This window comes from Anticarsia gemmatalis, chromosome 24 (genome assembly GCF_050436995.1).
Source record: "Anticarsia gemmatalis isolate Benzon Research Colony breed Stoneville strain chromosome 24, ilAntGemm2 primary, whole genome shotgun sequence".
NCBI lineage: Eukaryota > Metazoa > Arthropoda > Insecta > Lepidoptera > Erebidae > Anticarsia > Anticarsia gemmatalis.
In genome coordinates this window covers 3,124,934-3,148,762 of record NC_134768.1, presented here as the reverse complement: position 1 = coordinate 3,148,762, position 23,829 = coordinate 3,124,934, and the positions used below count along the sequence as shown (strand labels likewise).

The 23,829-nt window shown below is 34.7% G+C and overlaps 1 protein-coding gene across 2 annotated transcripts in view; it reads left to right on the top strand.

Moving 5' to 3' along the window:
- Positions 1 to 115: 115 nt before the first annotated feature.
- Positions 116 to 23,829, top strand: part of tws (protein phosphatase 2 regulatory subunit tws) — a 67,058-nt gene continuing 43,344 nt past the window's right edge. Inside the window, exon 1 of one of the 2 annotated variants that reach the window (XM_076130708.1) lies at positions 116 to 369. The gene's annotated coding sequence lies outside the window, so the exon portion shown is untranslated. The remainder of the gene's footprint in view (positions 370 to 23,829) is intronic. The other variant, XM_076130709.1, reaches the window with a different exon arrangement.

Genomic DNA, 23,829 nt, shown 5'->3' with positions numbered 1-23,829 from the left:
CCTAACTGAAACAGTTGAAACATTTCAGGTTACTAAATATGACGCGGATAGATGGCGCTGTAACCAATTCGGCGCCGAGCGTCTCCGTTCAATAGCCTTTGATAATAACCTCGGACGTTCGCGCCACAACCGCGTTCATAACACGATTTTGTTTACGCATTGTCGGATAGTCAATCGTTGCGGTCACACGCGCGTTACGTTATTTACACCGAGTTGTAAAAGTATCAACACATAGTGTTTTAGCGCAAAATGACAGTACGTGTTTGAGTGTCTGGAACAGCTTATTATTTTCCCGCCCTTTTCACGGAGACAAGTGGATCTGTTGTGTTTTTTTTTAATTGCGAGCAAAGGAAATTCTGCTGCATAGAGGTAAGTGGTTGTTATGTCTGTTTTATGCGCTCAAATGCAACTGGGGATATAGGAAGGTTTCGTGGTTACTAAATATTAACTTACTGTTAAATAATATTAATAAATTATTATCATTTACTACTTATTAAAATACGATTTTTTAAAATTAAAATCTTCAAAACTAAAGCAAACTTCTGAAAAGAAAATATTATCTTCAAAGTAACTGGGTAGTTTAATAAATTAAAGTATATATATACCTACCCTTAGCCAAATTTTCCTCTTACCTGTTGCATCGTAAGACGTAGTGCGCGGAAAGTGCCTGAAAGCAATACTGAGCATGAACAATATTTTACAGCACAGTAAATCATTGTAGCACTTAATGTCATCTTCAAGGATGTATACAGCCAGCGGCTATTTGTAAGCCACACTAGATTGCAGTTTTGCACACATTTTACTGGCTATTATTCTGTACATCTTCTTGCAATTAGTAATGGAAGATTGCGGTTTTAGAGACATTACCGCTGACTTACTATCTCGGCTTGTAATTTCGCTTTCATTACGGAATATTAAATTAACTGTTCTATTACTTATTTATGTAGAGTTTGTTAATAAACAATTGGACCTCTTAGTCTTCATGCCTCCGTAGAAAACAAGTAGGATAATATTGTATATTGAAAGTCTGTAAAGATCGTACCTACTACGACTACGACTCTACATGCCCCTACGTGAAAGTGGGTAATTTTATAGTATGTACCAATACCTTGTGTTAAAATGTTTTCTTAACCCAAAAAAGTAACATTAAATATATAATTTCCTGGCTAAAAAAAACCATAATGTCGTTTCCTAACTAATATAAACATCGTCAAGTTTACGTAGATCGTGTTACTTAACTCGTAATAAGTGGGTACTAAGTAGATGTCCAAACGGTGAACATAAACAGTGTACTTAAGTTGATTATGGCGAATCAGTCACATGCATCCACCACGTGTCTTGGACATAATATTCGTACAATTTAGATAACAATGGAAAAATATGAAATTGTAAAGAATTATCAAAGATGGAGTCGACTCTACTAGGTACTTTAGCGATGCACGTTGCGTATTGATTTCTAACAGACTAAATTAATAATTAATTTTGATGTAGACTGTCGACTTTGTGCCGGTGCTTATAATAATATGTACTTACATTTACCATAGACTAGGTATTAAAGACTTGATTATAAATAAACATCAATCGAGCTCGTTTGCGAGAATGCTCTGCTTTTTGGAAATAATATGGAATAGGGTTTTTGATTTCATATTTATGTAAAAAATATTTTGAAGTACTTTTAAATTAAATTATTACGATGTTAAACAAAAATTAGCAGTGACAATCGATACAGCATTTTCACGATAAATCGTCAAAATAAATTTTCAGGAAATAAAGCTTCATTCGGAGTAATAATACATGCGTTTCGATCCACTTCCAGCAATAATTGAGTTCCTCGTAAACTTTATAATGTCTGCTTACATAAGTTTCTAGAATAAACGACGGCAATTTTTCTAACAGGAAAATCCCAATCACGCCTTGTCAAACAAATCTAAAATTGCCGCTGATGTTATTTATCTAGCCTAGGTCATAGGATACCTAGAACGTTCTAGATAATAATAGACTTTCTTTACGCTTCATTTGTTGACGACCCTATTGAGTACCTAGGATATATTTAAAAACTTTGACATCAGACCTTTAGAGCTCATTATTTCTTGAAAAGTCTGTATTGCTCTTCAAAGCAAAGCAAAATCTTGATTTCTGTGTTCTCTTACTTCAAAGAGCTGTTTATTTTTTCTTTTACACTCATAAACTTAAAAGAAAAAAGAGACCATTGACTAGTCTTTTTTTAAAACAAAGGCGTTGAGATTCCAGCCATGTTCAATTTCGATTATCATTTTCAATAACGCCATGACACTTCAATAAAAAAAAAACCCGACATATTTATCTATATTTTTGGTAAATAAATATGTATTAACTTGTAATATTATCGATTACAATCATAATTAATAAGTGAGTTTACTAAAAATATAATAAATCTGTGAATCTAATCTCTCGGGTCAGTATACGACAAACTGCCATATCAAAATCTTTCTCAGCGTAAGATGTCTGCAAAAGATTACGATGTGGGAGCGGTTTGTACGTTTTTCAAGCATTTTTCTAAGAACTTCCTGTTGTGTTACATTAGAGGGATTCCTTTTAATCTCTCGTATTCACTTTGTTCAACGTTTTGATAAAGATTTGCTTTGTTTTCCCGATATAATGGCTTTTACAAAATGCTTGAAGATTGTAAAAAGAGCGATATTATTTGTTGATTCATTATTAAATAGAGTCAACATAATATATTTTATATAATCTAATTATGAGCTATCTTTAAGACCCTTTTAAACTAACTTTAAGTAAAGGTCGATTAACAAAACAAAAATGTTATATAAAAGCTTGTATTGCTACCTGGAATATGTTCAGATGAAATACATAAATCAATTTTCCTCTCATTGTTTCACCTAGTTCGGGGTCATCGACCTATTGCAGACGGCATCTCCAGTGGGGTCCCAAGGGTACCGACTTAACAGGGTATTAATCAAACCATGCCTCAGAGAGTTCGGTATTTCATCATGGATTCTCTTTATACGTGTGTGCAATGCACTGATATTACTGCGAAAGTCTGTGAGAGGAGCTCATGGCTTAGTTATCGATAGCCGCGCGGGGTCGATCTCTGAGGTTAAGCTACGCTTGCCGAGGTTGTTCTGTGGATGGGTGACCATCTAACACATATCGAGTTCCTCCGTGTTTCGGAAGGCACGTTAAATTGTGGGTCCCGGCTGTCATTTTCGAAGATCTTTGACAGACGTTAACAGTAGTCAGAAGCTTGAAAGTCTGACAACCAGTCTTACCGAAGGTTATCGTGTTAAAACCCAGGTAACTGGGTTGTGGAGGTCAGATAGGCAGTCGCTCCATGTAAAACACTGGTATCCAGCTGCATCCGGTGAGACTGGAAGCCGACTCCAACATAGTTTGGAAAAAGGCTAAGCTGATATATATAATAATCAAACCATACCTCAGAGTTCGGTATTTCACCATGGATTCTCTTTATACGTGTGTGCAATGCACTGATATTACTGCGAAAGTCTGTGAGGAAAAGAAAAATGAATGGTTTCGATGATATTTTTTACTAGGGATTTTCCACGCAGTTGTAGTCGAAATCCATTGTCGATTCTTGAGTTAATGTTAAATTAAATCAAATCGGTATGTATGTGGCAAACATAAAATCCTATATATAGTTTTTCCTTTAAAGATCGATATAATATATTATTTCATCCTCACAAACGGTAGGATGCAAGTCATAAAAGCGAAACAAAACAATTAAAAACAACAACAAACGAACATTTGAATCACAAATTTAATAATCTTTAATTTTAAATTATTTTCCAAGAACGGTATTTTGTTAAGATTTTCCCGTTATAAAAAGGTTAAAACAATTTAATCAAAAGGCCAGTGTAAATAGTGCTAACTTCACATCGTGTTATAAAACACACTAGCTGACCCACGCAACTTCGCTTGCATCACATTAGAGAGAATAGGTCATATTTTGTAACATTTTTCACTGGTACTCTGCTCCTGTTGGTCGTAGCGCGATGATATATAGCCCATAGCCTTCCTCGATAAATGGACTATCTGACACTGAAAGAAATTTTCAAATCGGATCAGTAGTTCTTGAGATTAGCGCGTTAAAACAAACAAACTCTTCAGCTTTATAATATTAGTATAGATTAAAGATGCTCGCCTTCGCAATGGCCGTGGTTTTGTTGACCGACATGTCGCTTGCAATATCGCACACTAATACACCTGTTTAACTCACGGTTAAAATATGCGTCATTGTTTTATTATATCTATAAATTGTTTATTGTGAGACTTTTAGTATGGAGTTATAGTCAAAGTTGAGATAAAGCTAATAAAGATGATGACAAGTTGTATGAATGTGAATGAGGCAAGGAAAGTTTGTATATGGATCGTACCATGTGATGTTCTTTGGTCTCTTCTTATCTCTATGGGAAATAGGCTTGATATTATGTATGTTTGTATGTATGTGATAATGCTGGCACTCTTTTACTGTTTCAAACATAAAAACATTCATAAAATACAATAGACCTTAATAGACCCAAAACAACTATTTGCTGATCATACACAGATATTTGTTTCATTTGAATCAAATTCACGACTTCCTAATTTGCGGACAGCTTTTTCCCTTGCACAGCTAATAGGGTTAGTACATTGATATGAAAAACGTGTCTATTGGATTCAATTTCTTTCTATATTCATCTGTGTACCAAACAAAACTCCGATTGGCTGTTTTAACATCTCATCCCACTAATGTAATAAATGCGAAAGTCTGGATGTATGTTTGTTTCTAAATCATTCACGCAAAATTACTGAACGGAATTTGAAGCTGGGTATATACCCAGTATAGATAGCTATGTATAGATAGCTTACAATTGTTTTAACCTGAACTTACAAATATGATACTTTTTACCGAATTACCGATTAAAGCCTAGTGCTTAAATAACATACACATTATTTTCCCCATATATTATTAGGAAAAAATAACTCATACGATTGCCACCTCATCGCTTATCTAAATCCACAGCTTAAAGTATTTCATTCCAGGTATTGGCTAGTGGTTCCTATAAACAATCGTATCAATCATATGACGTTCATAGCTTATGTGCTTTTATCAGGGTCAGACAATATTTGGAAAATAGCGCGAAAACAGGTTAGGTGATTGGATGATAATATTTATAAGTGCTTGTTTATTTAACTTTTTTATAAGTATCTATGTTATAGATATCGGAACACCTACTGACAGATTTCCGTAATCCTTACTTGTGCTAATAATGTGAGATTTTTATGTATTAAGGTAAAATATATTGCACTTATGCTAGTTTTTTTTGTTGCAGGTAGACTGTATATACTTATCCATTTATGTATATTTCGCGGATCTGGTAGATCTAGTCCTGCCTGAACTTTTAGCCTAATCGTAGCTTACTTGTCAGATATTTCAACAATCATTGTAATATTTCAGTCTATTTACACTGCATCTGAAAGAATTGTAGATTGACCGTGAATAATTGGGAATACAATCTGATAAAAGATGCATAGACATATCGTAGGATATGAGTCTTTATTTATTTAGTTTATAATTATATTAGTTTAAACGCATTTCGCCGCAATTCACACAAAAGCTTAAAAGATTAAATATTAATACATTTATTATGAGTGGGAGAAAACTAAACAAGATTCGTTATGTAGTTTGTCGCGTATAGAAAAATGGCGGCCCCGATTTACATTAATGTTGCAATTTAAATCGCAAATAGCTTACATATAAAATAATGTGATCGGAACATAAACAAGGAACAAAGGCCTATAAAGTACATAAATCTATAATGATAGTTCCGACACGGCCCATGGGCACGTACAAAACATAGGTGCGTTTGTTTGTTTGTAGTTTACTAACATACAAATATCTAGTAAGTTGGAGTATCGAGTATTACATCATTGTATTGTCTTATAGATCTTTCGAGTATAAGGTTAGGAAACATCTTGAGATTGTTATTTAGACTACAGTACTTATGACTTGACGCAATGCTCCGGATTAGTATTAGTTAGCTTGTCATGTGGATATTTTGCGTTATTTTCGTTTAATTACTATCACTGTTAGTTGTCAGATGAGTTTATTCGTAAGTGGCGAAAGTAGCACTTAACAAGGAATCTCATTTGCGAAAAGGATTAAAGATTCTTTTGACTTTTTACCTTTAAATTAGGTGGAAGTGACTGATATAGACAGGCGTTCATCTACAAATGCCTTGCTCTCTCATGTGTCGTCGTACCTAATTCCAATGACTTTTAATCCTGGGAGTGTCGGTGCTCAATACAAAAATATTATTTTAACATTCATTTGAACGGTATTTATTAAGCCCACGCTCTAACGCCCGTATTTATAAAGGAGTAATGACTTGTTCTTAAGTCTTGGTTTAGATACGGGGGTTGAGCTTTCTTCTCCCAAAATGATATTTTTTCTAAATATTTCTTCTTTTCATGATATTATAACATCGTTATACTAAAGTTTATTGAAATAATTGGAAGTATTCACTATTACAGTAAAATTTAAGACGTTTAGTTATTCTTAGTGCCAAAGTCATGATATTTTTAGACACGTTTGGCGTCAATCTATGATCGCAATAATATTATCGAATATATTACCGCATACCATTGGTTATAGCACTATAATTACTTGAAGATTTGTGAACTGTCTCTTGCAGCTGCACTGTACACGTTTATAATAAATTTCTAAATAATTATTCTGATAATTTCTTGCCATTGGGTGCCCGTTGTTACTAACGCATAACGTTTTAGAAGCCAAAAATCCCTTTAATGTAACGACTAGAACATAATATTATGTTATTCTTGACCAATTTTAACCAAAAATGTTTTGCCTGAGACCTTTATTCTCATGTTTTCTTGAATTTATTTAATTACTTTATTCTCCACTAGCGGCTGAGGAAATATTATGATGTTTTATGACTATTCAATTAGCAGTTTACTTTATGACTTTCTTTCAAGTTCCGTCCTTTGTTGCTACGCTTGCGAGAGTCATCGATGATCAGTAGCTACTTCAATTCTCTACTACTATCGATTACCGACAACCGGCATGCTATCGAGATTTTTGAATGAAAATCAGATCAGCGCCTCTAATGGGCATCGCAAGAGCTATTTTGACAGTACATTTTAAATGTCAAACTTATAATACTCGACAGTACCGACTGTAGAGAATCGCGCTACTGGACCACTCGTGTCCCGCTGTTTCTTGAAAATCATGACTATATTCAACCTTCTAGGTAGTTTAGAGACGTACTTAACTTACATGCATCATCGCTACGTCATCGACTCACTTGGTACTTAATGTACTTATTGTACCTTACCTTACATCCTTTAGCTCCCGTTTTCTTATTTTGAAAGGACCATTAATTACAGATAATTAAACAACAGACAAACAACTCTTCCATTATTATAAGCTAGTTTTTCAGTTAACGTTCAATTGTTTAATGGTAACCGGATAGAACTAGATTGCGCTGTTGTGCACTGGTCCGAACCGCTTATAACCGGTAAACACTTAATTGTTGCCATTTACATCGATTGATAGTTACGGGAACAATCTTTATTTAATGTGGACAAAGGGCAGCTGTTTTATTAGCGATCGTTTTACAATGTTTTTCTTTGTAATAAATACTAATATTGTAAATGCGAAAGTCTGATTGTCTGTTAAGCTTTCACGGTAAAATTTGTAAGCTGAAATTCATGAAATTTAGCATGGAGACAGTCGAAACCTTGGGGTTAAACATAGGTTACTTTTCTTTCAACTGAATTTATTCAAAATTTGTTCAGCAGCTAACATCTGAAAGCGTAAAATTAGACCGACGATTGTAGCTTTGATTTCAGCTAAACTTCCATTAATATTTAGCTTCGGCATAGAAAATGGAAGGAAATGTTCTCCACCACGCAGTGGGAAGTTCTTCCGGCCCTGGGAAGTATTAAACTCGAGAATACCGGCTTTTAAGAGAGATTATAATTAAAATACACTAGCTTTTGCCCGCGACTTCGTCTGCGTGAAAAGACTTCCCGGAGTCAAAAGTATCCTATGTAAATCCAAGTTATATTTGTCTACCAAGACAAGATGGGATAGGTCAAAAAAGGAATATTAAAAATCAGCTTTCGGACGTGCGCTGAGGCAGGACTCACACAAGAAATGCTTAACAGTTTTCAATAAGCATTAAGTAGGTTGGTATACGATATCATTAAAATTTTATTTCAAAAATACATTCCAGCAGAGCCGCGTTCAAAACCTAGCAAATAATTATGTAGATTCAACTTAATGAATTCAAAGTAAGTTTAATTACGCTTCATATTCAGTGTAAAACATTTTCATAGCCCGCGGCTCTCCGGCTACTGACAATACCTACCCACAGACTATATTGCAAATGTTGAAGAGCTACGAAGTTATTTCACAAAAGTTTCAATCCTCGCTAAGTGGAAATTCCAGGAAAATTTACGTTTTCCCAGTCATGTTTACGGTACGATGAACTTTTAGGCTTTCATATTTTCGCCTACTTCAGTGTCTGGTAAAACGGACACAGTGGAATTATAATTTAGTAGAATTTGTAGAGGATTGCTAGCTTGTAGAAAATAAAAGCAAAGAGGACCTTTTTTCTTTTCTTTTACAAGTAAAACCGCTACATTTTTGAATCCATCGAATAGTTGGTATTCATAATTTGCACATCACCTTCACCACATTGGAAGATTATTCTTTTATTTTATTTATTTAATCGATTCAAAAAGTTTTTAATATTTCGAAATTGATTTTCATGACATTAATGATATGAAAGTAGTTGAAAACCCGTGCGGGTCAGCTCGTAGCAGATAGGACTTCAAAAGGAATAACATCCACAAATCACAATATGACACTAAAACTAGCATAGGAAATGTAGGTCAACAAATTGCAGTTTTTATTAATATTTTACGCCCCACAAATTTCTCTCGATAACTCTATTATTTATTAGATAAGTAGCGCAAAGTAATTAAGTATTTAAATCTTGAGTAGTAATAGCCGCTTAACCAGTTTAATATCGCTGTAAGCTGAACCAGAAAAGGTAAAACAAGTGTGATAATAGCTTATAATATTGTCTACTTCCGTCAACCATTACAAACTTGTTGTCTGTGATTATTATTTATGGCGCCGTCTAATGATAATAATGTACCTACAAGCTTTGCAACTTCGCCTCCACGATAAAGGACTCCGGGGAAAAAAGTCTTATATGTTTTAATCGAAATCGACATTCGACAAGGATAATATGTATGGAAGTGAATGAAGCCTTCTTCTTTGGGAAAAAGGCGTGATTTCATGTATTTATCCAGGTTCTAAACCTATTCTTTGCTAAAGTTCATTAATATCCGTTCTGTAATTTTACAAGCATACATTCAAACATCCAATCATTCTTCTTGTAATACATATTTTTTTAACAAATCATTGTCCCACTACTCGGCAAGGGTCAACTGTAGAATAAGGTAGGTAATTTACAATAAGTTATATTTCAAAGGTTCTTATATCCGCAACTAGATTCATAGAAATCATCATAATACTGCGAAGTACAAGAAATATCACCTATGTTAAACAAGGCGGATTTTGATTGATTTTGCACATCAATCTAAATAAAATCAATAAACAATAGTTTGTTTTTCCTCGCGTCGTCCTTCTGTCAAGTTTCCGCGTTTAGACACACTTGGCACATACATATACATACATCTATACTAATATTATAAAGCTGAAGAATTTGTTTGTTTGAACGCGCTAATCAGGAACTACTGGTCCGATTTGAAAAAATATTTCAGTGTAAGATAGCCCATTTATCGAGGAAGGCTGTATATCATCACGCTACGAGCAATAGCAGAGTACCATTAAAAAACGTTACAAAAACGGGGAAAATTTTGAGCCATTCTCTCTTATGTGACGCAAGCGAAGTTGGGCGAGTCAGCTTGTTATAAATACATACATATGTACATACACTGTTCAAACAAACCACTACTGAGTTAATATACTGCTCTGATGTCTTAGCTTTAAGCAAATATTTTGATTCAATTATCTATTTGATTCGGCATTAATCGGTCTAGCCCGGCGGCAAAACCGAATGTGTGAAGATGAACCCGATCGGCACAAGCCGAACAAGTGAGTCCAATCGGTTTTGCCGTTCGATATATTGCCGAACATATTATACGTGTAGCAAGCCTACTTCACTGGATAGAAGACACTCACTGTTATTTTGTCCACAAGCCGTCATACTATTGTGGAGTTATTACTTTAATACAGCCACACAATATAAGTATTAGGTAATGGTACAAATTACCTTCGAAATTCCTAATTTTCTATAAGTAATCATCAAATCAAATCAAATAACATCAGAAATTAAGACCACTTCATTATGAATTATATGGGCACCACAAGATCAAACGTCTTTTTTTGTTTATACACACTACATGGTATGTATAGGTGCAGTTCAACATAAAAAGATCATATAACTGACTGAACAGATGTACTCTTCACAAAATGTTGTTAAAAGTCACTTTTAAAAGTAATTTGCTCCATTTATAACACTTTTATTAGCATTCCGTATCATATAGTTTTAATTGTGTGTTTTACGTGCTCCGTATTCCCGTCTGTGACCCAAATACGAGGGTTCCCTACATCGTGTTGTTTTAACCTGTTTTGAAAGCAATATTATACAGCTGACGTCAGGGATAGCCGCGGTATCTAGTTTACTTACTACCGATTGGAAGGCAAATTGTTAGGATAGTAAAAATTGTTAGGAATATAGGACAGTACGAAGAAATCTTTTTCAAAAGAGAAAAGTAATGTATTTTTGACGGGCGTTTTGATAGAGCATTGCTTTCTGTCTTCTGTCTTTCTGTATTGTCTGTTGAACTATTGTTGATTGTCGTTGAGAAAATTTGTTATAACAATTTATTTACAAAAAATAATATTTTAGATTTTAAGGTTCTTTTCATGTAAGTACTAAATTATCGAATAAAAGCTTTGTGACTCTAGGTGGTCAAATACAGCGGGTGGTGTCACGTCCATCGTCTATGGTGTTTGATGCCGTCACTATCCACCCAGGCGGCATCACCCAAGGTAGGGCCCCCCTACAGGGGGCGAGCCGCGCATGGCGTGCGTCTTGCGGTACTAGCTTATAGCGGTTATCCCGGCGCACGTCTTTGCGGAAGCGGTTGGACACTCGTCAGGTTTTTAGTGGGCTCTACGGCGGACCACATACCCCGTTTGCGCAGTCCCAGTGCGGCGGGGACTCGACCTTTACAGCGACCCCGATTGGTTTCCCTGACGAAAAAAAAAAAAAAAAAAAAAGGTGGTCAAATACAATTGAAAAAATATCCGGAACTATATTAAGGAGTTTTCTAAAAGCATAAGCGTTTCATATTCTTCTCGTAAACTATGCCTATTATCCAAATGACAGAAAATAACACGAATAAGCAATCTTACAATCACACGATCACATTAACTATTGACACATCACATCAGTGATAAATAACTAATGACTCGCTAATCTACCTGTAACGAGTCTTACATTTACTTGGAGATGACAACATTATGTACGTTTATCTTCTTATAGACATCTTTTGATTATTTTACTGAAGTTGTTGACCTCTGCTTTTCTAAGGTCATTTAGAGATTTTTTTTATTTCCATTTTACTTATTATTTTAGCCCCTGTTTACCAATTTGGCCATCAATTTGGTGAGCAAAATATAATTAACTAGTATTTGCTTGTGTGTTTATCCACGTAAAATGATTTTCCTATAGGAACAAGCAGACACCAAAGAAAAACATGGAAAAGCTTCCCAGAAAAATACATGGTCTATGGATTATTCCAGGTTATAAACTACCTGTGTAGAAAATATCATCATTATGCATTTTTTAGATTTGGCATAATTAAGTACCAATAAAGATCGGCGCGAAAACAAATGGGTATTGCATTTTTGTTAACGAATTTAATGCCAATTATTCTTTTTAAATGTCAATTTATAATTTGATATAAAAAATAAACAATAAAATTCGACACCAATAACCGTAACTAAATAATAAACTTGTTTGAGTCTAATAGTAACAAAATGACTCGTAGTAAAAACCACTTATGATCATCAAATTGCTCACATCCTGTTGTCAAAACGAAATAATGTTTGGCATCATTGCAATAAATGATGACTCAGAATCATCCTATAGTCTAACAACTTCGTAGTGAGCCTTGTACACAAGGTTCGGAGCTCGCGGTGGTAAGCATACTTCAGAATTTACAATATCATTGACCCGCAGGCCTATGCAGTTGACAGTAGCCTGTTTAATAAAGGTACTTCATTTTAGAAATATTCACTACAATTCAAATAAATCGTGCATGCCAAGGCTCTTTACTAAGTTGTAATACTATAGCAATCAGCTGTTTGAAAAGACATTGTAAAAGATAAGCGGACATCGTAAAGTATATGGTGGTAAAACGTAGCTTTAGTAATCAGTCTTATTGGTTTTACTAAATGATGAATCAGTCACATGACAGTAATAGTAAATTTTCGTATTCTCTTTAACCAACGAAATCGGATTCAGGTATCTTTTAACGTACATCAAAGAACAATCTGATAAAAAACATAGACAACTTTCTTCTTTTTTACTAAACTCTCTCTATAATCCATTTAGAAAACTCCTTTTTCTCTCAGGAACATGCCTAATTCTGTAGAGATTTTTCGGCACTCTGAGCCTACAGGACTGGCAAACTGTCTGCAGTGTAGTAATTTAATATACTTATTACACTACCGACTATCTACTTAACAAATTTTGAATGAAAACTGATTGATCAGCACTCCTAGCTAACTCCTAGTATTTTGCCAAAACAATATTCTACAAGAAATATTAAAAGCCAAACGCATATGGAAAAGTATGTACTGTCGGAAGAAAATCAAGCCAGTCTCCTACAAATTTTCTGCATTACCTTTCCAAACAAACTTTCTGGTGCACTCCATGAATCAGCTTCTTGCTCCCTCGTGCGTGTCTCACAGTTCCCTCGTCATCTAAATGTCATATATTTAACTGATGAGTGTGCAGTTTAACCGCAAGGTTGGCACGTGGAGAGACACGCGATGAAACGGCTTACGTACTTAGTTCACAGGTGGAATGTATAGGATTAGTATGGATTCTTGGCGGAAAGAAAGAAAAGACAGTTTTCTTTGTATATCTCGAAAAAATATGTAGATGTTTCTTGGAGTTTTTGAAGGTTTGTTAAGTGTTTGTATTGATAAAGTTTATTTTGTATTTTACTTTGTTTTGAGGTTAGTTTAAGTCTTCGAGTAGATAAGTTTTTACTGTTTGCCAGTCTTTTAAGTTCTGTAAATAGTTTGGAAAGACGGCGATTAATTTATTGATTTTCATTTGTTTTATATTTTGAAGTAATTACTATATTTTCTTTTCGACACTGTTATGTCTTATATAAAACGGTGGAAAATGTCTTCTAAACTATTAAATTTGAAAGAAAAAATATTCTTAGTGCATTTCATGTAGAAGAGGTAGTGTAGTAATTAATTGAAGTTCTCGCTACGCTTTTTGGAAAAATACTCTTCATTAGCAGTACTAAATAAATAGTAGTAGATATAGGTAGTTCTGCAGCCCGCATTTCAGTAATTATAATAATATTAGTTTAATTATGCCTCAATGTGTACAAAACTAAACTTTTACTGTTTGAATGCGTGATAGAGTTTTGCCTACCTTTTCGCGACAAACTGGCATGACGATAAGAAAATATAGTTTATCTTAATGCTCCAATATATTTAACACATAACAATTAATTAAGACATAATCATTAAGCTTCAGTCACGTAGGCACACGCACAATATTAGTCGGCCATTAGAAACCAATTAATAAATATATATCAAGTGCATTTGTTCTATAATGTGACCTACTTGTGTTGTTATTAGGAAACTAATAAGAATATTGGTTAATACGTCTGTTGGTATAAAAACAAATGTACAGAATTGGCCAAAAGTATTGAGCACCCTCGATAATATTTTTATGGTTTACAAGTTTGGAATGAAATGAAACAATTTAGTTAAGTTTGAAGTCTTAGTTGACAATTGCACGGATCGATCTCTGAGGTTAAGCCACGCTTGCCGAGGTTGTTCTGTGGATGCGTGACCATCTTAAACATATCGAGTTCCTCCGTGTTTCGGAAGGCACGTTAACCAACCAACAACCAGTCTTACCGAAGGTTATCGTGTTATAACCCAAGTAACTGGGTTGTGGAGGTCAGACAGGCAGTCGCTTCATGTAAAACTCTGGTAGCCAGCTGCATCCGGTGAGACTGGAAGCCGACTCCAACACAGTTTGGTACAAAGGCTAAGCTAAGTCTTATTTAATACTGAAATATTAATATTTTGTGAGCCCACCCCCTTTGCTTTAACAACAGCTATTTTTCCGGTACCTTGCAAGCTTTGCACAATCTATGGACTTATAACGTTCCTTTCTTGGCTTAGCAATAATGGTGAAAATAATTTTCCTAAAAATATGTTTATTGCTAAATTGCTCACAGTATAACCAGAATTCGTAGTATTCAAACTGTATTAGGTTTTCCAAGTATTCATAAGAAATTCACCGCAATTACGTAGACAGCGTAGAAAACACTCAGAAATTGTATCCTTATATACCCACGCTATTCCAGTTTGTTATATTATTATAATAAAAGTACACTTCTTTTTTGTATTACACACGAAATAATAAGGAAACTACAAGTCCTTTATGTCAAACTGTTTTATCCTATTAGTATTTTTTCTAAGAAATTCCTTTGATTCCAAAGATATACTCTAATAATATCGGGCCTGTATGACAAGATGTATGGATGTGAATAAGGCAAGAGAAGTTTGTAAGGATCGTACCAAGTGGTGTTGTTAGGTCTCTGCCTACCCTATGGGGAAAAGGCGTGATATTATGTATGTATGTAATATAATGACGTCATACATCACGCTTCTCTACATATAAAGTAGATACCTTTGTCATGTCTGTCTGTTTGTTCGCGATAAACTCAAAATATAATGAAACCTATTTTCTTTGACAATTTTCCGCAAAGATTGAGTGTTTCTGGAGGGCAGTTAAGTGTATAATGTGTCAAGGCCAACCCGGTGTAACCCAGACGAAGCCAGGGCGAGCAACTAGTGTTATGTACAGTGTTAAGACGCCATGTTTCTGATTTATGTATAGTAACTATACCTCCTACACTCCCGACATGCTTTAATATTAAATATGGTTTAATAAGCAACTCGAACTTGAGGTAAGTGAAGGTCTTGAAGTGGAGAGCTAGGGAGGAGGGGGACAATCTTCAGGGGCGCTTAAGTTGGAATCGCATTTTAGCAGGCCGTGAGCGAACACTAGGAGTATCTGAACGAAAGTTCTCGTACTGGTTATGGTGATCGTCGAAGGAACACCATCAGGTTTTTAGTCAGTATGCCTAATAATTACCATATGCTCCAACGGTGAAGGAAAACATCGTGAGGGAAACCTTGCATGCCTAAAATTTGTTTAATACATTTATTGAGGGCATGCAAAGTCCCCAACCTGCACTTGGCTAGCGTGGTGGACTCAAGGCCTAGCCCCTCCCTCATTACGGGAGGGGATCCTTGCCCAGCAGTGAGACAGTAATAGGTTAAATTTATTTATTTACTAGCTGACCCTACAAACGTTGTTTTGCCATATAAATTAAAAATAAATAGTGTTACTTAGGGGTATGAAAAATAGATGTTGGCCGATTCTCAGACATACTCAATATGCTCACGAAATTTCATAAGAATCGGTCAAGCCGTTTCGGAGGAGTATGGCAACGAGAACTGTGACGCGAGAATTTTATATATTAGATTATGCCTAATTAGCCGGTACGCCTTGCCGGTCTCACACACTCCTGCCCTGCCACATGTGTGCAGGGCATGCAGTAATACATTTTCCTGATGAATCGCTATGAAGAGCATATTAAAGTTAGCTTATAGCATCGAGCATTACAGTCGTGATGTTATAAAAGAAATAACAACAAAAATGCGACATTTTGCGGGTTTCTCCGCGAAATCTTTATATTCTTTTTAAAATACATGAAGCAATGAGAGATTTTACTATCTACTTATTCTAAGAAAAAAGCGTCTTAAAGGTATACAAACACTCATTTTCAGCGTCTGTACATTTAAATGAATAAATAATTTCTTCAATACGATTTGAAGTTCTAAGATCCATAGGTTAAAGACCCTTAATTTGACACCCCCTTAAAATACAAATGATATACATTACACACTATTCATCATTTCAACTACTTTTATCAAAGTGACAAATGACTCAAAGGATTTTGAACCTTACGTCCTAATAAATAAGGAGGACATGGTTAATAATGACATTGACATAGGTAAGGTCGCTTTTTACAGAGGCTTGTCGGAAAAACTTACAATTTCTGACGGTCGTTAGTGTGTGAGCTTGTTAGTGGAAAACGGAAGCAAAAAGTTAGAGGCAAAGAGTGTTGGCTTTTCAGAATATGTGAAACAAGCTGAGTATACAATTTTCAGCTTTCAGCATCTTAGGGGAAGATTTTTAGGAAAAAATGTAACTTATACTCGATGATTACGTCTTTATATCTGATCTCCATGTTAAATTTCATCAAAATTGATTCAGTAATTTAGTCACCAAACTCATCAGACAAACTCACTCTTGCAACTTACTCGTAATTTTTATTTGGAACATAATATATGAAGATAGATAAAACACTGCATAAATTTTAGCGACAAAGATCAATCATAGTATTATTCGGGTATTTAACGCAATTGAAAATTAGCGGATTTGTGTTTTTTTTTAATTAAAAATTATATTGTAACGGATTTCTTTTCATTAAAATATAATGTGAACAAGTCGCGAGAGTTTAAAATCGTTAAAACCTAAATCATATTCTCATCGCTTTTGAAGTCATGTTTGTTTGTTTGTTCGTGGACACCATTAGAAAAGGCTTAATCGAAACTTATAAGTAAATAGAACTTAAATTCTAATCACCGTGTGTGCGGGATGATTCAATGACCCATGTTAAAAGTCTTTGACAAGTTAACAAACCATTCATTAAGAATGTTTAAACTTTTGATGTTTATTCGGATATATTTAGATTTTGACGTAGACTTTAAAAAGTTATAAGGTCATTGCTTTCTGTTCAAGAAAACATTGATGACCTGAAAGAATACAATATATCCTTAGGTACATACATACGTAAAATCAAACCTTATCCTATAGGGGTACGCAGAGACCGTAGAACGCCACTTGTTAGATATTCATTTGCTATCTCCTTATACATGAATTCTTCAAAGTTTGTGTTTAGTTAAACGGCTGTAGTCATAAAAAAATATTTAGTGGTATAGTAACTAGTAAATTATTTTTATTAAGCTAGAATTAACTCAGTAAGCAAAAGTAGTCCTTAATCCTTTCGTGTATTTTAATTTTATACATGGAATAGATTTGCTTTCTGCTAATGTTAATAATATTATCCTAAAACTACCTGATCGTTAGGTCTCGGGTTCGATTTGGAGTCGGGCAAAGTACAATTCTCAGTCTTTTTTAATTTATATTGGAAGAATTCGATAGTTACCCGGAGTTTGATAACGTGCCATGTTAAATGGATGGCCCTTACGTTGTTAAAGAGAGTGGGTGTATTTTATACACCTCTGCCTAAAATGGCCTAAAAGGCGTAATATTATATACGCAACTAAACTACGTAATATAAAAACGACACATTCGAACAAAACCTATGATATTCTCACTACTATGTCACTATTTACGTAGTGGTACTTCAACAATACTCGGCCATGTAACAAGGCTGACGGGTTACAACCTTGTCGCATACCCGTTGTAACTAGCTAATAGCTATTATTTATATTATTTCCGTGTGAACCTTCTCTATAATATACTGACTAATAAAATAAACAATACTTTGTTATAATGCTATTGAGTATCGTGAGATCGATCGATTAGTTTGATTCCCGGGTCAGGCAAGTGTTTTTGACGCACATATTATTATTATTATGTGTAGATGAGAAGCTTTCCAACTACATTAAATGGCGAAGCCTATTGCCATATACCAGGTTCGTTAAGAAATTTCGGGGTAGGTACTATTGAAAAATATTTTAATATAAATTAGGACAGACGTATAGTATTTTGTCTGACCCGGCACGAACCTCGTGATCAGTCTTATACACCCAGACTTCAGTGGCAGGTGTACATTCTTACCTCTGCCTACTCCTAAGGGCTTTATTTTCTTGTTATATTGTTTTACTTTTTTTATACAGACTCTTCTATTAATTTGAAATGTAATAATAACCTGGATATAATAAATCTTGTACTGAAAAATTTTGTTTATTTTTGTACAAATAACTAAATAAGTAGTAAAACGAGTGTATATGAGAAGGGCTAAGTTTAAGTCCTTTACACCAAGTACGGATTGTTAGACTTAGCACCTCTTCAAGAGCCCTTTGAAAAACTTTCAAGTGTAGAGGATAGACCTAATTTTCATTCACTGACAGGTCATGTTACGAATCTCAAGCATAACACTTACAGTGGCTTTTCTAAGAGAAAAACACATTGATTGAAGAGATCAACTTTCTATTAAGTCCCTTAGCAACTAAAAATGAATTATTTTGTATGTAAACTTAAGTAAATAGGCACTAATTGTTAAATTTTATATTACGTGCCAAACAATAGCGAAATGTGTAGCTATTGTATTTTTTGTTGCCTGTGACCACATTTGAATCAGTTATGCAAAAACTCATTAATGGCTGAATCGATTGAAATGAAGGTCCGTGAGTCTTTAAGGAGGTACATCTGAGCTAATTCAATAGTTGTTTGATAGTTTGAAGTCACACTAAGACCACATATGCGATGTTGTCAGGGTATAAAAAGCATGAGCTACGTCGGAAACAGCAGGTAATAAAGTTTTAACATGAAGAAAATTAAACACATGAAAACATTCTGTGTGAAAATTTTAAACAAGAATAATGCTTCAGGCGATTTTCAAGTCAGAATCAGACGATTCATGCTTTCACAATCATCTCAAACGATTCGTGAAACATTAATTATTAAAATATAATTAGCATGAATATAGCAAAGTGTGGAATAACATCAAAGAGTCGCCACAAAGGCTTCACCACAGATTATGAAAGGCAAAGTTCGAGTAAATACTCTTTACATGAAAGAGCCTTCTTGTAAAAAACAAATTCCGCGGCTTATTTTGTAGGGCTGGCGAGTATTTTAACCGACTACAAAAAGGAGGAGATTGCCAATTTGTATTTTTTTCTTACATAAATAGTGCAATTGCTCAAACTGTTATATTTGCGTAAATAGCCGCGTACTGATTGACCGAGCTGCCTCGCGAGACAATATCTCGGTCCCGCTCATATCGATCTGAAAGAAAAGAGACCTAGATATTGCCTCGCGAGGCTGCTCGGTCAGTCAGTACGCGGCTATTTCAATTCTCAGACGGCACAAATACATGTGTGGTCCTTTCTCGGTCAAGTTGCACTTTGTGCTCATCGTTTGTTAAAGTCAATTAATTTGATTTTTAAATATAAGAGTGAAATAGCAGCATAATTTGATTCTAATGTATTTTGTGCCTTATACTGTAGACAAACTAATCTAGCATATTTTTTTTGTTGCATAGACACACTTATTATTGCAGACAGACTTAATCCTTGCTAGATCTTAAAGGTAGTTTTACTCAACACTTCCACTAAGGAATTGAACCCAGGACCACTCAATCGCAGCCTAACATTACGTGCTCTATCATAACTTTTCACTAGGACTTTTCCAGCAAATACTCCAATCAAATAGTATGGAGTATCAGATACAAGTATGTGATGTTGCCATGGATACCGTGACAAACAACGGCTATCTTTTTAATATAACCATAGATAACTTATCAGGAGAGTATTAAGCTGAAAACCTTTTATGTCCTTCGATTAGTAAACGTTATTGTGAAGCTATAATATTGCCCTATATTTTCTAGTTACCTTTTCGACCAAGGTTTTTTTCACTTTGTTCTGATAATAGGATTGAGGACCTGTGACTTCTAGTATTGAGGAGTACTGGAATAAGGGAGGGACTATCCATAGTCCATCACGCTGGCCGAGTTTAGGTTGGGGCCTTTGCATTCTTTCAAGGACAGTGCTAAAAAAATTTCAGGCATACGAGGTTACATCAATTCATTGTAGGTACTACTAACACTCTATGGAAAACTTAGTCTGAAATAAATCTATACTAATATTATAAAGCTGAAGAGTTACTTTGTTTGTTTGTTTGAACGCGCTAATCTCAGGAACTACTGGTCACGCTACGACCAATAGGAGCAGAGTACCAGTAAAAAATGTTACAAAAACGGGGAAAAATTTCACCCATTCTCTCTAATGTGACGCAAGCAAAGTTGCGTGGGTCAGCTAGCTCAAAATATATAAATTTATTGTTACATTAAGCGATAATTATTATTTCTAATGCAAGCAGTCATTGGTTTGATGCATCAAGATCTAACTCTTGACCACTTGCTTATGAGAACAATTTCATTTCATTTGGCGTATGGTCAGTGGTCAACCTAGTGTCAAAGTTGTTCAAGCCGCCCGAAGGCCTTTGACATGGCTTAACGACTGTTATCTTATTGATAACAACCGGGACCGACTTTTTACGTGCCCTCCGAAGCACGGAGACGCTCAGTTCAAATACCACTATGCGGCCGCCCATCTATAGAATGGCCGCGCCAAGGTTGCTTAACTCACTGATCGTTTACCGACCAGTGAGTGCAACTAGCCACGAGCGCTTCATGAGAACAATGTATTACACACATTTAAAGAATATTTTTAAAATCTGTGACAGCCCTGAGCCTTATAAATTCCAGAGAATTTCCCTTTTACGAATAACGCTTATAATGACTCTGAAATATTACCTACTTACTCATAATTTTCAACTTTAGGGCATGCCAATTAATATTTATATGTCTGTGATCTCTCTGCCTACAAATCCCATTACCCATATTAATATTAAATGATACATGGTAATGTCTGTCTGTGTGTTACAATTTAACATTGGTACTTATTTTATAGTCTGAATGAAGAGACCCATCTTTACCGAAAAACATATTTTGCGTGAATACGGGTCAACTATGTAGATATTATGAATGTTATATTTTTAAGGGATGGATAAATGTATTGATAGTTTGATTACGATGTATCACGACGAAAAATATTGGATTTTGACAAAAAAACCTAGAGCATGAGTTTCCAACTTCTTAATCTTTGTATTTGCACCCGCTACCTTCCCTAAAACGGCTCCATGGCCCATTAGGGCCAATATAGCCTCCATTGGGAACATATAGCCTAGAGTATAACAGAATTCTTTTACAAAACCTTTCCATACAAACGAAGTCATAGGCGGAAGCTAGTTGTGAAATATATAATAATATACCTTTTTTACTGTTTTTTTAACCAGCGGGTAAGGCTAGGCAATAACTCTCCTATCGAGGGTTTTATAAAAACATGAGACACTCCGACCTAAAACAACAATTTGTAGGTTAAACACACAAATTACTTTTACTAGGGCACCCTCTTCAACGAAAACTTTGTATATTACTTTAGATGGATACTGATATTCAAAAGAGGTAATAGTTGTTTTTGAAATGATACAAAAAATTAGATCCTTTTACTTGAAAATCTTATTATAAAATCGTATCATGATTTTTTATACCTCTCGTCTGGAAATACTCGGCTAAAAGCTAGTGAGAAAATAAAATGTAAAAGTTATGTTTTGGGCCAACATCGGTAAATAAAAAAAAATCAAAATATAACATGTGACAAGAACCATTCATTTTTTTTTATCAAACAAATATAAAGAGAGATTTCACTACATGGTTAAACCGAAACGAAGTACCCGCACTTGACCAGCGTGGTGGATTCAAGGCCTTACCTCTTCCTCGTTTGGGAGGAGACCCTTGCCCAGCAGAGGGACAGAAACGGATTAAAAAAAATTGACTGTCGCACTATTAAATTTATTCTCACTCATTTCATATTAATATAAACTGTCAAGTTATTTTGCGTTGACCTATAATCCTTTAAGCGGAATGTTTCTTTGAAGTCCATCTGTTAAAGGTCAGGTGATAAGGTCAGATGTACATCGTTTAGCTCGCGTCAGTTGACCTCGCACCTATTCGTAACATATGGACGTCACAGGGTCAAGGAAACGGTTCAAGAGTGAACTGACGACGTTTGTAGAGTGGAAAGACTTGCGCAGGAGTCGTGGTTTTGGATTCCTTAGAAAAAGAAATCGGGATTCCGAATTAAATATTTGTGTGATTTTCTGTCTGCCTATTGATATTGATATATTAATGTGTACAATAAACAATTAAGGAACGTTCCCTTAATTGTTTAGTATACATTTTATTTCTGGAGCAGGAAAAAGGAGCCGGTGCTTTCGGTTTTCTCTGGAAACCTGGTACCGGAAACAAAATCCAGGTAAAAACATAAAATAGCGATGTCAAATGATAATAGATCCCTCATTTTTTAATAGTGAATAATAGGTTTGCGTTTGTCCGCAACTCCCCATTTGGAAAATAACATTAAGTACTGCTAAAAACTTTGCATGTTACGTAAAATTTAGGAAAACCCAGCAAAAAATACATATAAATTACAAATCAAGGAACAGTCAGCAGTAAAAACACGTATTCAAAGATGGTTAGCTATGTGTGCGGTCGCTGTGGAAGTGAATAGATGAATCTTATGACTAATCAGAATGAATTGACTATTGTCTTGTTTATTTGTGTTTTCCCTGTAACAATCACAGACGAATCTAATGTATGACTCGAGGAATTTTAAAACAATGATTCTCGATTTGTTCGTAGTTTTTGTACGATTTGTTATTTAGACAACTTTGAAGTGGTTAAAGTTGATTAAGGATCATTTAAGGTATCAAGATTTGAACAGCTTACGGCCAATTTCCTCATCAAAAGTCAAAGTTTAGGGCTAAAATAAAAATTACAGTAAAATTATTATAATAACTAGATCTTTAACAACTGTTAGATGGTAGCTGGTACGTACAATTGTACCATTTGCAGTGCAAAGGTTTAAATTTTCTACATATAAGAATTATAAAACCCTTAGAATCCACGGGTTTCTAAGTCATAAAATAGAAACTCTACAATAATATAAAACAGATACAGATTTTTAGGAAGAAGATATATTTATACATCATTTTTTTTTCTAAAGACAACAAGGACTCCGTATAAGGTAAACTAATTAATATACTTTATAAAAAAAATATCTTACTGATCTGGTAAATGCAACTGGTTTTAAGCGCCACAAAAAAGATGTTTAGGCCGTAATTCTATTAACATTCCAAACTTTTTGCACTAATATATCAAAGATCAGTATGTAATGATTACTTTAAGAAAACGGTATATTGTGTTATGGCAGTATTTTTTTATTAATATAACATCCGGGTACAAATAAATGCAATAATAGCGAATAATGCGGGAATTCCATTTTCTTAAATTTTGGGATATTCTGAAGATGTCGATAGAAAACTATAAAAGATTTTTACAACTGAAAGGTCACTTTTAAACCATATTTAGGAACAACAAAGAATTGTTTCAAGGATTTCAAGGATTCTATGGATAGATATCTAAAGTATGAGATACTGGCTTATTTTGCCTGCGAAATCGTCCGCGTGAAAAGGTTTTCCGGAGTAAAAACTATCCTATGTATTAACTATGTGATAAACCACGTGTGTGCCGAACTTTCGAGAACAAACATACATCCAT